The following is a 15,457-nucleotide window of genomic DNA, read 5'->3' as shown; positions in this document are numbered from 1 at the left end:
GACCCAGGAATTCCACTCCTGGGCATATACCTGGAGAAAATCGTAATTCAAAAAGATACATGCACTCCATTGTTCACTGTAGCACTATTTACAATAGCCAGGTCATGCAAGCAACCTAAAGGTCCATCAACAGAAGAATAGATAAAGAAGATGTAGTACATATATATACAATGGAATATCACTCGGCCACAAAAAAGAATTAAATAATGCCATTTGTAGCAACATGGATGGACCTAGAGATTAACATACCAACTGAAGTCAGTCAGAGAAAGACAAATATTATATGATATCACTTATATGTTGAATCTAAAAAAAAAGACACAAACTTATTTACAAAACAGAAAGAGACTTACAGACACAGAAAGCAAACTTATGGTTACCAAAGGGGAAAGGGGGTGAGGGATAAATTAGGAGGTTGGGATTAACATACATACATTACTATATATAAAATAGATAACCAACAAGGACCTATGGTATAGCACAGAGAACTACACTTGATATTTTGTAACAACCTTCTGTAATAACAATATTTTATAAGGGAAAATAATCTGAAATATATATATATCACCATGCTGTACACCTGAACCTAACATGACATTGTAAATGAACTATACTTTAATAAAACATATATAGAGGCAGAGTCAAGATGGCGATGTGGGAAGACATGGAGTTAGCGTCTCCCCACAACTAGGGTGCCTGCCAACTGCTGGGGGTGACTCTGATGCCCAAGGAGATGGGATGGTCCTTGGGGGCATAGGAGTGAGGCCAGGGAGACCAGGAGAGGAAGGCGGGAGGAGCCCTCCCAGACCGGAGGAAGCAGGAGAGGAGAGGAGGGTGTTTGCCCTGCCCACTTGAGCCCAGGAAGCCTGCTGGGCACCCAGGTGAGGTCCCCTGCTCTCTGAGACCAGGGGTGGGGGGCACGCCTGGACCCCTCTGTTCCTTGAGCCTAAGCCTCACCCCCCACAGCCCCCAAGGCCTTTTCCAGCCCTGTGGGTCCTGAGCATTGGCCCCACCCACCACCCAAACCTCACCCTTGCTTAGGCCCCACCACAGCCAAGGCCTCACCCCCGCCTTTCTTTTCTTTTCCCTCCTCCTATTTTTTACTATTGTGGTACTGATGTACCTTCCGGTTGTTGATTCATCTATATTTTTATTTTTATATTCTTCCTAACATAGCTGCTACTTTCCTAGTCTAATTTTATTTTTTACTTTGCTATTGTTGTATTTTTTTTGTTTGTTAGTTTTTTTTCTGCCCAAGGTGGCTTGTGGGATCTTAGTTTACGAGCCTGGAGTTGGGCTGAAGCTCCTGCAGTGGGAGCTCCGAGTCCGAACAACTGGACTAACAGAGAAACTCAGACCTCAGGGAATATTCATTGGAGTGAGCTCTCACGGAGTCCCTCATCTCAGCACCAAGACCCAGATCTACCCAACAGCCTACAATCCCCAGTGTTGGAAGCATCAGGCCAAACAACCAGTAAGACAGGAACACAATCCCACTGATAAAAAAAAAAAAAAAAAAAAAAAAAAAAAAATGAGATGGCAAAAAAATATGTCACAGATGAAGGAATAAGGTAAAAACCTACAAGACCAAATAAATGAAGAGGAAATAGGCAATCTGCCTGAAAAAGAATTCAGAGTAATGATAGTAAAGATGATCCAGAATCTCGGAAATAAAAAGGAGGCATGGATTGAGAAAATACAAGAAATATTTAACAAAGATCTAGAAGAAATAAAGAACAAACAGACATGAACAACACAATAACTGAAATGAAAAATACACTAGAAGGAATCAGTAACAGAATAACTGAGGCAGAAGAACGAATAAATGAGCTGGAAGACAAAATGGTGGAAATAACTGCCAAGGAGCAGTACAGAGAAAAAAGAATTAAAAGAATAGAGAACAATCTCAGAGATCTCTGGGACAACGCTAAATGCACCAACATTCGAATTATAGGGATCCCAGAAGAAGAAGAGAAAAAGAAACGGACTGAGAAAATATCTGAAGAGATTATAGCTGAAAAATTCCCTAACATGGGAAAGGAAATAGTCACCCAAGTCCAGGAAGCACAGAGAGTCCCATACAGGATAAACCCTAGGAAAAACACACCAAGACATATATTAATCAAACTAACAAAAATTAAATTCAAAGAAAAAATATTAAAAGCAGCAAGGGGAAAAAAAAAAACATACAAAGGAATCCCCAGAAGGTTATCAACTGATTATTCAGTGGAAACTCTGCAGGCCAGAAAGGAGTGATATGATATACTTAAAGTGATGAAAGAGAAAAACCCACAACCAAGATTACTCTACCCAGCAATCATCTCATTCAGATTCGATGGAGAAGTCAAAAGCTTTTTAGACAAGCAAAAGCTAACAGAATTCAGCACCACCAAACCAGCTTTACAACAAATGTTAAAGAAACTTCTCTAAGCAGGAAATGCAAGAGAAGAAAAAGACCCACAAAAACAAACCCAAAACAATTGAGAAAATGGTAATAGGAACATACATATCGACAATAACCTTGAATGTAAATGGATTAAATGCCCCAACCAAACGACACAGACTGGCTGAATGGATACAAAAATACCCACATATATGCTGTCTACAAGAGACTCACTTCAGACCTAGGGATACATACAGACTGAAAGTGAAGGGATGGAAAAAAATATTCCTTGCAAATGGAAATCAAGACAATGCTGGAGTAGCAATACCCATATCAGATAAAATAGACTTTAAAATAAAGACTATTATAAGAGATAAGGAGGGACACTACATAATGATCAAAGGATCAATCCAAGAAGAAGATATAAAAATTATAAATGTTTATGCACCCAACATAGGAGCACCTCAACACATAAGGAAAATGCTAACAACCATGAAACGAGAAATCGACAGTAACACAATAATAGTAGGGGATTTTAACGCCTCACTTACACCAATGGAGAGATCATCCAAACAGAAAATAAATAAGTAGACACAAGCTTTAAATGACACAACAGAACAGATAGATCTAATATTTATAGAACATTCCACCCAAATGTGGCAGAATACACTTTCTTCTCAAGTGCACATGGAACATTCTCCACGATAGATCACATCTGAGTCACAAATCAAGCCTTGGTAAATTTAAGAATACTGAAATCATATCAAGCATCTTTTTTGACCACAATGTTATTGGAGTGGAAATCAATTACAGGAAAAAAAAATGGTAAAAAACACAAATGCATGGAGGCTAAACAGTGTGCTACTAAATAACAGAGAGATCACCGAAGAAATCAAAGAAGAAATAAAAAAATACCTAGAAACAAACGACAATGAAAACACGATTACCCAAAACTTATGAGATGCAGCAAAAGCAGTTCTAAGAGGGAAGTTTACAGCAGTACATTCTCACCTCAAGAAACAAGAAAACTCTCAAATAAACAATCTAACCCTACACTTAAAACAACTAGAGAAAGAAGAACAAAGAAAACCCAAGGTCAGTAGAAGGAAATAAATCATAAAGATCAGAGCAGAAATAAATGAAATAGAAACAAAAAACAATAGCAAAGATCAATAAAACTAAAAGTTGGTTCTTTGAGAGGATAAACAAAATTGATAAACCCTTAGCCAGACTCATCAAGAAAAAGAAGATGATGCAAATCAATAAAATTAGAAATGCAAAAGGAGAAATCACAACTGACACTGCAGAAATGCAAAGGATTATAAGAGACTACTACAAACAATTATATGCCAATAAAACGGACAACCACGAAGAAATGGACAAATTCTTGGAAAGACAATTTTCCAAGACTGAACCAGGAAAAATTAGAAAATATAAACAGACTTATCAAAGTAATGAAGTTGAAACTGTAATTAAAAATCTTCCGACAAACAAAAGTCCAGGACCAGATGGCTTCACAGGCAAATTCTATCAAACATTTAGAGAACAGCTAACAGCTATCCTTCTCAAACTCTTCCAAAAAATTGCAGAGGGAGAAACACTCCCAAATTCATTCTACGAGGCCACCATCACCCTGATGCCAAAACCACCATCACCCTGATACCAAAACCACCACCACCCTGATACCAAAACCAGAAAAAGATACCACAGAGAGAAAACTACAGGCCAATATCACTGATGCACATAGATATCATTTTCCTGAACAAAATACTGGCAAACAGAATCCAACAGCACATTAAAAGGATCATACACGATGATCAAGTGGGATTTATCCCAGGGATTCAAGGATTCTCCAGTATATGCAAACCAATCAATGTGATACACCACATTAACAAATTAAGGAATAAAAACCATTTGATCATCTCAATAGATACAGAAAAAGCTTTTGAAAAAAATTCAACACCCATTTATGATAAAAACTCTCCAGGAAATGGGGATACAGGGAACCTGCCTCAACATAATAAAGGCCATATATGACAAACCCCCAGCAAGCATCATACTCAGTGGTGAAAAACTGAAGCATTTCCACTAGGATCAGGAACAAGACAAGGATGTCCACTCTCACCACTATTATTCAACATAGTTTTGGAAGTCCTAGCCATAGCAATCAGAGAAGAAAAAGAAATAAAAGCAATACAAATTGGAAAAGAAGTAAAACTGTCACTGTTTGCTGATGACATGATACTATACATACAAAATCCTAAAGATGCCACCAGAAAACTACTAGAACTAATCAGTGAATTTGGTAAAGCTGCAGGATACAAAATTAATGCACAGAAATCTCTGGCATTCCTATACACCAACAATGAAAAATCAGAAAGAGAAATTAAGGAAACACTCCCATTTACCACTGCAACAAAAAGAATAAAATACCTAGGAATAAACCTGGATAAGGAGGCAAAACACATGTACTCAGAAAACTATAAAACACTGGTGAAAGAAATCAAGGATGACATAAACAGATGGAGAAATATACCATGTTCCTGGATTGGAAGAATCAATACTGTGAAAATGACTATACTACCCAAAGCAACCTATAGATTCAAGGCAATCCCTATCAAATTACCAATGGCATTCTTCACAGAAATAGAACAAAAAATTTTACAATTCATATGGAAACACAAAAGACCCCGAATAGCCAAAGCAATCTTGCGAAAGAAAAACAGAGTTGGAGGAGTCAGGCTCCCCAACCTCAAACTATACCACAAAGCTACAGTAATCAATATAGTATGGTACTGGCACAAAAACAGAAATATAGATCAGTGGTACAAGATAGATTGCTCAGAGATAAACCCACGCACATGTGGGCACCTAGTTTACAACAAAGGAAGCAAGAACATACAATAGAGAAAAGACAGCCTCTTAAATCAGTGTTGCTGGGAAAATTGGACAGCTACATGTAAAAGAATGAAATTAGAACCCCACCTAACACCATACACAAAAATAAACTCCAAATGGATTAAAGACATATGTGTAAGACCAGACACTATAAAACTCTTAGAGGAAAACACAGGAAAAACACTCTTTGACATAAACCACAGCAAGATCTTTTTTGACCCACCTCCTAGAGTAACGGAAATAAAAACAAAAATAAACAAATGGGACTTAATTAAACTTAAAAGCTTTTGCACAGCAAAGGAAACCATAAACAAGACAAAAGGACAACCCTCAGAATGGAAGAAAACATTTGCAAAAGAATCAACACACAAAGGATTAATCTCTAAAATATACAAACAGCTCATGGAGCCCAATATGAAAAAAACCAAACAATCCAGTTAAAAAATGGGCAGAAGACCTAAATAGACATTTCACCAAGGAAGACATACAGATAGCCAAGAGGCACATGAAAAGATGCTAAACATCACTAATTATTAGAGAAATGCAAATCAAAATTATGATGAGGTATCACCTCACGCAGGTCAGAATGGCCATTATCAAAAAATGTAGAAACAGTAAATCCTGGAAAGGGTGTGGTGAAAAGGGAACCCTCCTGCACTGTTAGTGGGAATGTAAATTGATACAGCCACTATGGAAAACACTATGGAGGTTCCTTAAAAAACTAAACATAGAACTACCATACAATCCAGCAATCCCACTACTGGGCATATACCCTGAGAAAACCATAATTCAAAAAGAGACATGTATGACAATGTTCATTGCAGCACTATTTACAATAGCTAGGACATGGAACCAACCTAAGTGTCCATTGACAGATAAATGGATAAAGAAGATGTGGAACATATATACAATGGAATATTACTCAGCCATAGAAAGAAATGAAATTGAGTTATTTGTAGTGAGGTGGATGGACCTAGAGTCTGTCATACAGAGTGAAGTAAGTCAGAAAGAGAAAAACAAATACCGTATGGTAACTCATATACACGGAATCTAAAAAAAAAAAAAAATTGTACTAATGAATCTAGTTGCAGGGCACGAATAAAGAGGTAGACATAGAAAAGGGACTGGAGGACACAGGGTGGGAGGGCAAAGCTGGGGCGAAGTGAGAGTAGCATCGACATATATACACTACTGAATGTAAAACAGTTGGCTGGTGGGAAGCAGCAGCATAGCACAGGGAGGTCGGCTTGGTGCTTTGCCTGATCTAGAGAGGTGAGATAGGGAGAATGGGAGGGAGGCTCAAGAAGGAGGGCATATGGGGACATGTGTATGCATATGGCTGATTCGCTTTTTTGCGCAGCAGAAACTAACACAGTATTGTGAAGCAATTATACTCCAATAAAGATCTATTAAAAAACTAACTAAATAAAAAATATATATATATTATCTTTTAGATATACTTATTATAGCCCTTGCGTGACTTCAGCTAAAACAAGAGTCCAGCTCATCACATCAAAATAAATCTTCTCATATAATATATACGTTTTTATATTATATATATACACACACACACACACACACACACACACACATACACCAATACACACACACAGATTTATTGCTCTCCAACTCTATCAGGCTGTCTACCAAATATTTTATATTTAATCTATATTAAATTTAATTATTTAATCTATATAACAGCATTGTAAGATGGATGCTTTCATCTTCATAGATGAGGAGGCTGAGACCTGGTGGAAGTTAAATCTCTTGAGCAAGGTCTCACAATCGATGAGATACCCAGTGAGATACCCAGTCAAATGTGCCTGAATCCAAACCTGAGCTCCAAACTCCCAAAGAACTTTGATGTTTTTCAATGTCTACTCTAAGAGACCAAAGAGAAATTCAACCTAAATAACAACCAAAGTCTTTTATGTCAATTTGGCATCTATAGATGTGAATTAAAAAGCATGTAAATAATCAAAGGATTTTATCATTTCAAATATAAATGAAAACTAGCCATCATGCAAATGATGTTTTAATGATTATTTAATAATATAACTAGAAAACCGAATCTTCTAAAAATGTGTATCTAACCCATATGCAAACCTTGGTGCTCAATAATCATGAGCATTAAGGGGGAAAAAAAACTAGTATATATAGTGCATAATGAATAGTGTAAGTTTTTATAAAATAAATATACAGAAATTAGTGTCCTTCATTTATGTAAAAAGTAAAAAGTGAAATTAATAAGAGCACATTTTCAGGAAGTGACTCAAAATCTACTTAATAAGAAATATGCAAGATCACCATGGGTGAATCCATGAACTCTACTGAGCAACATAAAAGAACATTTGAATTGGAGATACTCATTAAGTCATATATATGACAATATTTAGTATCACAGGGTCAAATTCCTGATTTTAATATAGTAATTCAGCTATATCACAACTCAGTAATTGGAAAATAAGGTAAAAAAGATTTGATAATTTGATCAGAATTTTTAAAGTTGTGAGATTAGGCAGAAAAATGCTAAAAAACCATGATAAGGGTCATGCACTAACAGATATTAAATTGCATTATCTCTAAAATGTTTTCATTTCAAAATGTTACATAAATGGAATCATACAGTATGTAATCTTTGGGGACTGGCTTTTTTTTACTCAGCATATTTTCCCAAAGATTCATTCAGGTGTGTATCAATAACTCCTTCTTATTACTGAGTACTTTTATGAATAAAGCTGCTATGAACCTGTGTGTATAAATTTTTATATGAATATAAGTTTTCATTTATCTGAGATAAATGCCCAAGTGTGAAATTGCTAGGTCATATGGTAATTACATGTTTTACAGAGTGGCTGTGCCAGTTTACATCCCCATCAGCAATGAATGAGTGATCCAGTTTCTCTGCATCCTCACCAGAATGTTGGAGATAGAGAACAGAATAGTGATTGACAGGGGTTAGGAATGGGAGTAGGGTAGGAAGATGGGAAGGTATATATGGGTATAAAAGGGAAACCTGAGGAATCTTTGTGGTGATAGAACTGCTCAATATCTTGACTGTGGTGATATATACATGTGATAACATTGCATAGAACTAAATACACACAGTCAAGATACACTGAAGAATACATTAAAGAATACAAATAAAATTGAGGAAAGCTGAATAAGATTCATGGATGGTAAACATTTTAATATACTAGTTGTGATAATGGACTATAATTTTGCAAGGTGTTATGATTAGGGAAAACTAATCATATTTCTTTCTGTATTATTTCTTACAACTGCATGTGAATCTGCAATTATATCCAAAAGTTTTCAGTTAGACGTGTATTATAAAACTACATCTATTAAAGAAGTGTGGTATTACTGTAGGAGTAGATCTAGAACAATAGGGTAGACTACTAAGTCTGAATTTAGTATATAGTGAAAGTTATATTTCAAATAATTGAGCAAAGGATGGAATACTCAGTAAAACAAGCTACCCACTTGAGAATAGCCAATACTCAGAACAGTTAAAGTCACTCCTCTATGTTCATAGCAGCACTATTTACAATAGCTAAGACATGGAAACAACCTAAGTGCCCATCAACAGATGAATGGATAAAGAGGATGTGGTACATATACAATGGAATATTACTCAGCCATAAAAAGAATGAAATAATGCCATTTTCCGCTACATGGATGGACCTAGAGATTATCATACTAAGTGAAATAAGTCAGAAAGAGAAAGACAAATACCATATGATATCATTTATATGTGGAATCTAAAATACAACACAAATGAGCATATCTGTGAAACAGAAACAAACTCACAGACATAGAGAACAGACTTATGATTGCCAAGGGGGAGGGAGTCTGGGAGGGAAGGATTAGCAGAGGCAAACTATTCTATAGAGGATGGATAAACAACAAGATCCTACTCTATAGCACAGGGAATTATATTCAATATGCTGGGATAAACCAGAATGGAAAAGAATACAAAAAAGAATATATATGTATAACTGAATCACTTTGCTATATAGCAGTAATTAACACAACATTGTAATCAACTATTCTTCAGTAAAATTAAAAAAAAAAAAACAGTTAAAATCATATCTTAACACTATACATTACAAATTCATTACACAGAATAAATTCCTTATGGGCTTATTATTTATGTATTAAAAATATAAAATAGGGCTCCCCTGGTGGCGCAGTGGTTGAGAGTCCGCCTGCCGATGCAGGGGACACGGGTTCGTGCCCCGGTCCGGGAAGATACCACATGCCGCGAAGCAGCTGGGTCCGTGGGCCATGGCCACTGAGCCTGCGCGTCTGGAGCCTGTGCTCCGCAAAGGGAGAGCCCACAGTAGTGAGAGGCCCGTGTACCGCAAAAAAAAAAAAAAAAAAATATATATATATATATATGTATAAAATATATTTGAAGTATATGTTGAATACTGAAATATGCAAAGAAAATTCAGGTGATGAGTTTTTATAATTGTGGGGGATGGAATGACTTCCTTAGCATGATACTGAAGCAAGAAATAAGAAAGCATAAATCACATTTATGTTTTTATCAAGATTTACCTTTCATAAATTAAAAAATTACCAATCAATAAGGAAATATTTCAATAAAAACAGCACAAGTATTGACTGAGTACTTTATAATTAGAAAAATATCCATTTTCACCTGTGATCAGAAAAACACAAATTAAAACAATTAATGAGATTCCATTTTTACCCATATATAACAGATGCAGAAGATTTTATCATCCCAGTATTGATGAGACTAGAGAAGTCAATTGGTTTCATATATTACTCTGAGTTTATAGATGAGTATTATTTTTATAAAGTGCCATCTGGAGGTATATCTCTTAAGACACAAGTACATGTATTGACCTGAAACTTCTGTTTTATTTATTTAGTATGAGCTCCTGAAGATGTAATGCTCTTCAACAACTAAGTTGATTATAATGATGAACATTCAGGCATCCTAAAAGATAACTTCAATTCCTATATAGATGTGAGAAGTCCATATGAATAGGCCCCTATTTGATTTAAATGAGAATCTTAAAAACTCATTGCTTGTCTTCCAGTCAAAACAATCAGATCTTTATTTGACAAATGGCTTCTATAAAGCACAAGAGTATTGATGTGGGGATGGAGAAAATTTTAATAGAAACCATTTTGAATAGCTTAAAACAGAATCAAGAAAATAAGATATAGCTGTAGCAAATAACTGGAAAATGTCTAACGTCACAATAGTGAATGTGAAATAATGTGGAGGTGTCCTTAGGGAACAATTCACCTGGGAAAATATTCATAATATTTTGTTAATTTGAGGAGGCAGGGGTGACAGATTTTTCCATAAGTTTAAAGGCACCAGACTAACAGGTCAACAACGGTTACCCCTGAATGGTGATTGCTGGTAACTTTATTTTCTTGTTTTCACTAACCTATATTTTCTAATTTTTATAATTAAAATGCTATATTAATAAATATCCAAATTTTAAAATTAAAGCCCAAACTACAAAGCAGACGTTTTTGTTTATTAATTAAAAATTATGATGTTTATTAATTAATGTTGATTATTGCAGTGATCACAGATTCTAAACTTTACAAAAGATATAGTCTTTCTTTTTGCTGGTGCTGATGTTTTGTTTTTAATCAGTTATACAAACTTCTGGGAAAGCGGCAAAGGGGATTACACATTCCTCTTCCAGACTGATTGAAATGATCAAGGAGAAATGAAAAAGGTGGCAGCCACTTCATTGGTTTCAAAATTAGGGAATAGTGCCAAATATATACATAAAGGAATTTCTGCCAGATATAGTGGAATTTGTATGAAAGGTGATTATATTTTTAATGTATAGATTATATGATTTCTAATTTATAGATATTTCTAATCATATAATCCTACTCTCTGAGAGAGACCTGACATGTTAAGGGAAATTATATAAAGGTAATATTGGTAAACAGCTTCATAATTCCCTAATTTCAACTGGCACAGGATGAAAGTACTTGGAAGCCACTTGAGGTACTGGGACTGCTATACTTACACTCCCTTTTCCTAATCAAAAGATCTATAGCATTTAAGAGTGATAGTGTCTTCATTTCTACCTCTCTCTCTCTCTCTCATCTATGTTTCCTTTAATTTCCTTCAAAGTTCAAAGAAGTTTTTATCCAATTTTTTTTCTCTGTATTGGGGTATGCAATCAAAATATCTTGTCTCCTCATCTATCTTTTGCATGCTTTACGTGTGTGTGGTTTTTTTTTGACAAAAATTTGCACAAGTCCCACATTTAATCTACTTATTTTTCTGTTTATTTATCTCTGAATGGATTCAAATCTATCCAAGCATGCTGAGTGCCAAGTTTAATAATACTAGAGGAGTCTTCTTGGGAGGCAAGTGGGTCTCTATGTGCAGTTTTACATTACTTACAGAAGAACAGAGATAGGAATTACAGCAGATCTCTTGTCAGAAACTATACAAGCCAGAAGTCTGGAGTGACACTTTTAAAGTACTGAAAGAAAAAAATTAAACTAAACCCAGAATCCTATAAGCAGAGAAAATGTCAAAATAAAGGGGAAGTAAAGCTTCTTCCAGACAAACAAAAGCATAGAATTATTATCCGCAGAACTACTCTATGAGAAATTTTAGAGTAAGTTCTATAGGCAGAAGCAATATAATACCAGACAGAAACCTAAGTATATACAAAAAAAATGAAGATCTCTGGAAATGGCTAAAATGCAGGTAAATATAAGAGACATTTTTATTATCTTTTAATTATTTTAAAATTGTATATCTAAAGCAAAAATAGTAGCAATGTATTTTGAGTTTATAGTATATGTAAAAGTAAATTGTATGAGAATAGTATAGCAAAAGAAGGAAGGGAGGAATGACAATTGTACTGTTGGAAGGTTCTTACTCTTTATTATTTTAAGTGCTATGATATTTGAAGCTAGTTTCAGAGCTGGATGATTTGGTTTCATCTGGAATTTTAAGAGGAGTGTATGCAACTGAGGTGTTTAGCATTAAAAATGCTACACCAGCAATTATACCCTACTAGAAGTATTTCTGTCTCACTACTAAATTATGATCATTCATTTTGAAAAAAAAAGCTACACATTGTCTGTTGTGATAAAAAATACTAAATTTCAGAAATGATAAGAAATCATCTCCAGAGGAAATTCAAATTTAGGTTTATAATCAAGGCTTTAAAATTTTGACCTATCACTTCCCTTGTATTATTAGTGGATTTTAAAAAATCTGGAGAGGAAGTAAGTCAGCAAAGTTCTACCAGTGAACCATCAAAAATCTGTTACAACATATAATGAAAGTAGTCCTCCAAAAGGTCAGACATCATTTGCATAAGAAATAAAACCACAAGAGGAAAAAAGTAAAAAGAGGAATTGCAAAATTGAGAAAGACAGAAGAGTAAGTATGGTAAAGTCTACATGTCATTAAAATGATTTGTCAATTTCATCAGTTCAAGGCAAAATAAATTGGGGACCAAAATGATAAACTTTCTCAATAACCATATCACTGCAGATCTAGCCACTTAGTATGTCTTTAACCGAACAAATGAATCTTGACTGAATAACCAATTCAATATTGGTCATTGACACTGAAGTTTCAGAGACAATGCCAGTGCTGTGCTGAGCCATAGTTTGAGGCAAAAGGAAAAATCATCAACACTAATCTGTCTTTATTTTAATTGTGATATTTTGTTCATTATGTATTTTCTAGGTTAGTTTTTATTTTTATAAATCTTGCACTATATATTATTTATCTTAATTATTGAATTTTTCAGCACCTCTCTACACTTTATGTCCAAGACAAGTTCCTCAGTCATCTCATTCTAGTCCTAGCCATAAAGGATAATCCCAGAATATTTCCACTGCTGAAATCTTTGTTCTGTGTGGTGTTCTAATTGTAGTATAGAACAAAACACAAAGTCACTTGATGTGATAAATGAAATTCCAAATCATATCTACTTTATATTCAGTTAATCATAGGATCCTCCACATACTGGAACTATAATGGTTAGAAAGCATTTAAAATATGAGCTTTTGTTTTATTATGAAAAAGCAGAACATTTCTTCCCATGAATAACATAAGGGAATAAGGCCAATTAGCAGCTCAGGGTTATGCATTTCCCTGTTTCCGGAGAATAGAGGTCATTGGTTAAAAATGAAGCAGAGTAAAATTTTAAATTCTCCCTCCGCCTATGCCCCCCACCCAATGCCCCTGGGAGAAAGAAACTGGAAGACTGCCAATCCAGTCAATTTTTCATTGTTTAAGGGCCATTGTGAAGAAAATCTTTGAACAATACAGGAGACACAGGACTCCACCAAATGAGGATACACAGTGTGAGAAAAATTCATGCACAGGGAGCAAAGTTTCTTTCACAGCCCTTGCACTGGGTCTACTTTATAAAATGTATCATTGTTTACTTTGCAACAGAGTTGTGAGAATACATATTTGTCTCTCTTGATAAAGTATCTGATCTTTGTATCTATCATCCACAGTTGCTATAATTGAGAGGTAGGGTTTCAATAAATATTGGTTAATTGAGAGTGATAATATTCCCTAATAAAAGAATTTCTCTTAATCTATCCTAAACTCACAAAACATTTTTAGGAAAACATTTTCAAAGAAAAGTATGATATGATGCATTCTAACTGGTCCCAAGTTAGTATACAATGAACTTAGTTCATTAGGATGAGAAATTAATTCATTATTAGCTCAAGATGAGTCTTAAATATATCTAAATCAGAACTGACATCTGGGACATTATACAACATGAAAGAAGTCATTTAATTATACTCAAATGTGTTACATGATCAAGTAAGCCAAGGTAGGCTTGCTTCTCCATCTTGATTTCCAGGAACAGAGAAAGAAAAACAGGATGGGGCACATATTCTAGCAGAGAATAAATAAAGAGAAAGTGAATGCTGGAGAAAGCAAAGAGAAATAGAGAGAAGAAAGAATTAGTTGACTTGACAAATTTCAGGATAAAGTTACTTGAAAGTGTGAAAAATATTTTACTTAATTGCATCTATTTGGTGAGACTGCCTGAGAAGCTGGAAGCAGGTTTCTGAACAGGAGAACTTAGTCAAGTATTGGGGAGTGGGGGGGGGGGAGTTATCATTTATTCAATTATCAATACAAGGAAATATTCAAAATAAGGTTTTTCATGAGGAAAATAGTCCAATTACAATGAACAAATAATTTTTTATCAAGGCTTGCCAAAGATGTAACTGCTGACTCCCACATATTATCAAACTCATTTTAAATCATTGGCAAAATTTTAATTGACCTTCATACTGTCTATTCTCATTTGTTTCTTAATTATCCTTTTCCATTTAGTTTTGCTTATTTTTATAATATGTATTCAAAATTGTTCCCTTACCACATTGTTTGTGCTTTAAAGTTCCTTTGCTAATTTCCTTTTCTACAGTTACATCCTAGTTAACCACATTGGATTCTAGCCTTTGTTTATATTTTTACAACATAAATTTAATTCTAGTTTCTCCCACTGGGTCAAAAATGTTCCCCTTTTTCCTAAAGTATTATTTCCAGGCATATTTAAGTTCCATTCCCTTAAGGCTCCTCTTGTTTTACTCAAACTTTTCCCACATTAAAAAATGAACCAACTGTATTCTTTTAACAAAGCTGAGCTATTCATATAAAATATATATTCCTAATTTGGGTCTTATTATTCTAAATATTTAAATACTTTTTATTAAATTTATTAGGACAGAAGTGACACTTTTCACAAGGAAATCTGCTAATGTGAAAAATTAAAACATATGAATGTCTTGTGTTGGGTATGTGATAACTCTTTCTAGTTTGGGATAGCCTGAAATAACCCTTTCTACTCGTTAAATGTCCAGGACTGATGTACTAGGGCATGGTATAGTACTTTGAGAAAATTGTTTACCTTAACCATTTGAGCATTTTTTTTTTTTTTGCCTTGGGTGTTTATGTCTGTGTAAGTGTGTGTGTATGTATGAGAGAGACAGCATGATTGAGACTAGAATCTAGAATTACATAGTGTTATCTGTAAAAATAGAAATTATGTGCTTTGTGTCTACTACTCAAAAAATTCCCAGAAGAAATTAAGAAATTTCATCATCTCGAGGTTAATAGATGAAGACTATTACATATAGAATGGACAGACAACAAGGTTC

The sequence above is a fragment of the Aethalodelphis obliquidens genome, unplaced genomic scaffold (genome assembly GCF_003676395.1).
Source record: "Aethalodelphis obliquidens isolate GAN/ISIS:26980383/991018 unplaced genomic scaffold, ASM367639v1 scaffold3, whole genome shotgun sequence".
Classification (NCBI taxonomy): Eukaryota; Metazoa; Chordata; class Mammalia; order Artiodactyla; family Delphinidae; genus Aethalodelphis; species Aethalodelphis obliquidens.
Note: the sequence above shows the minus strand (reverse complement) of the source record.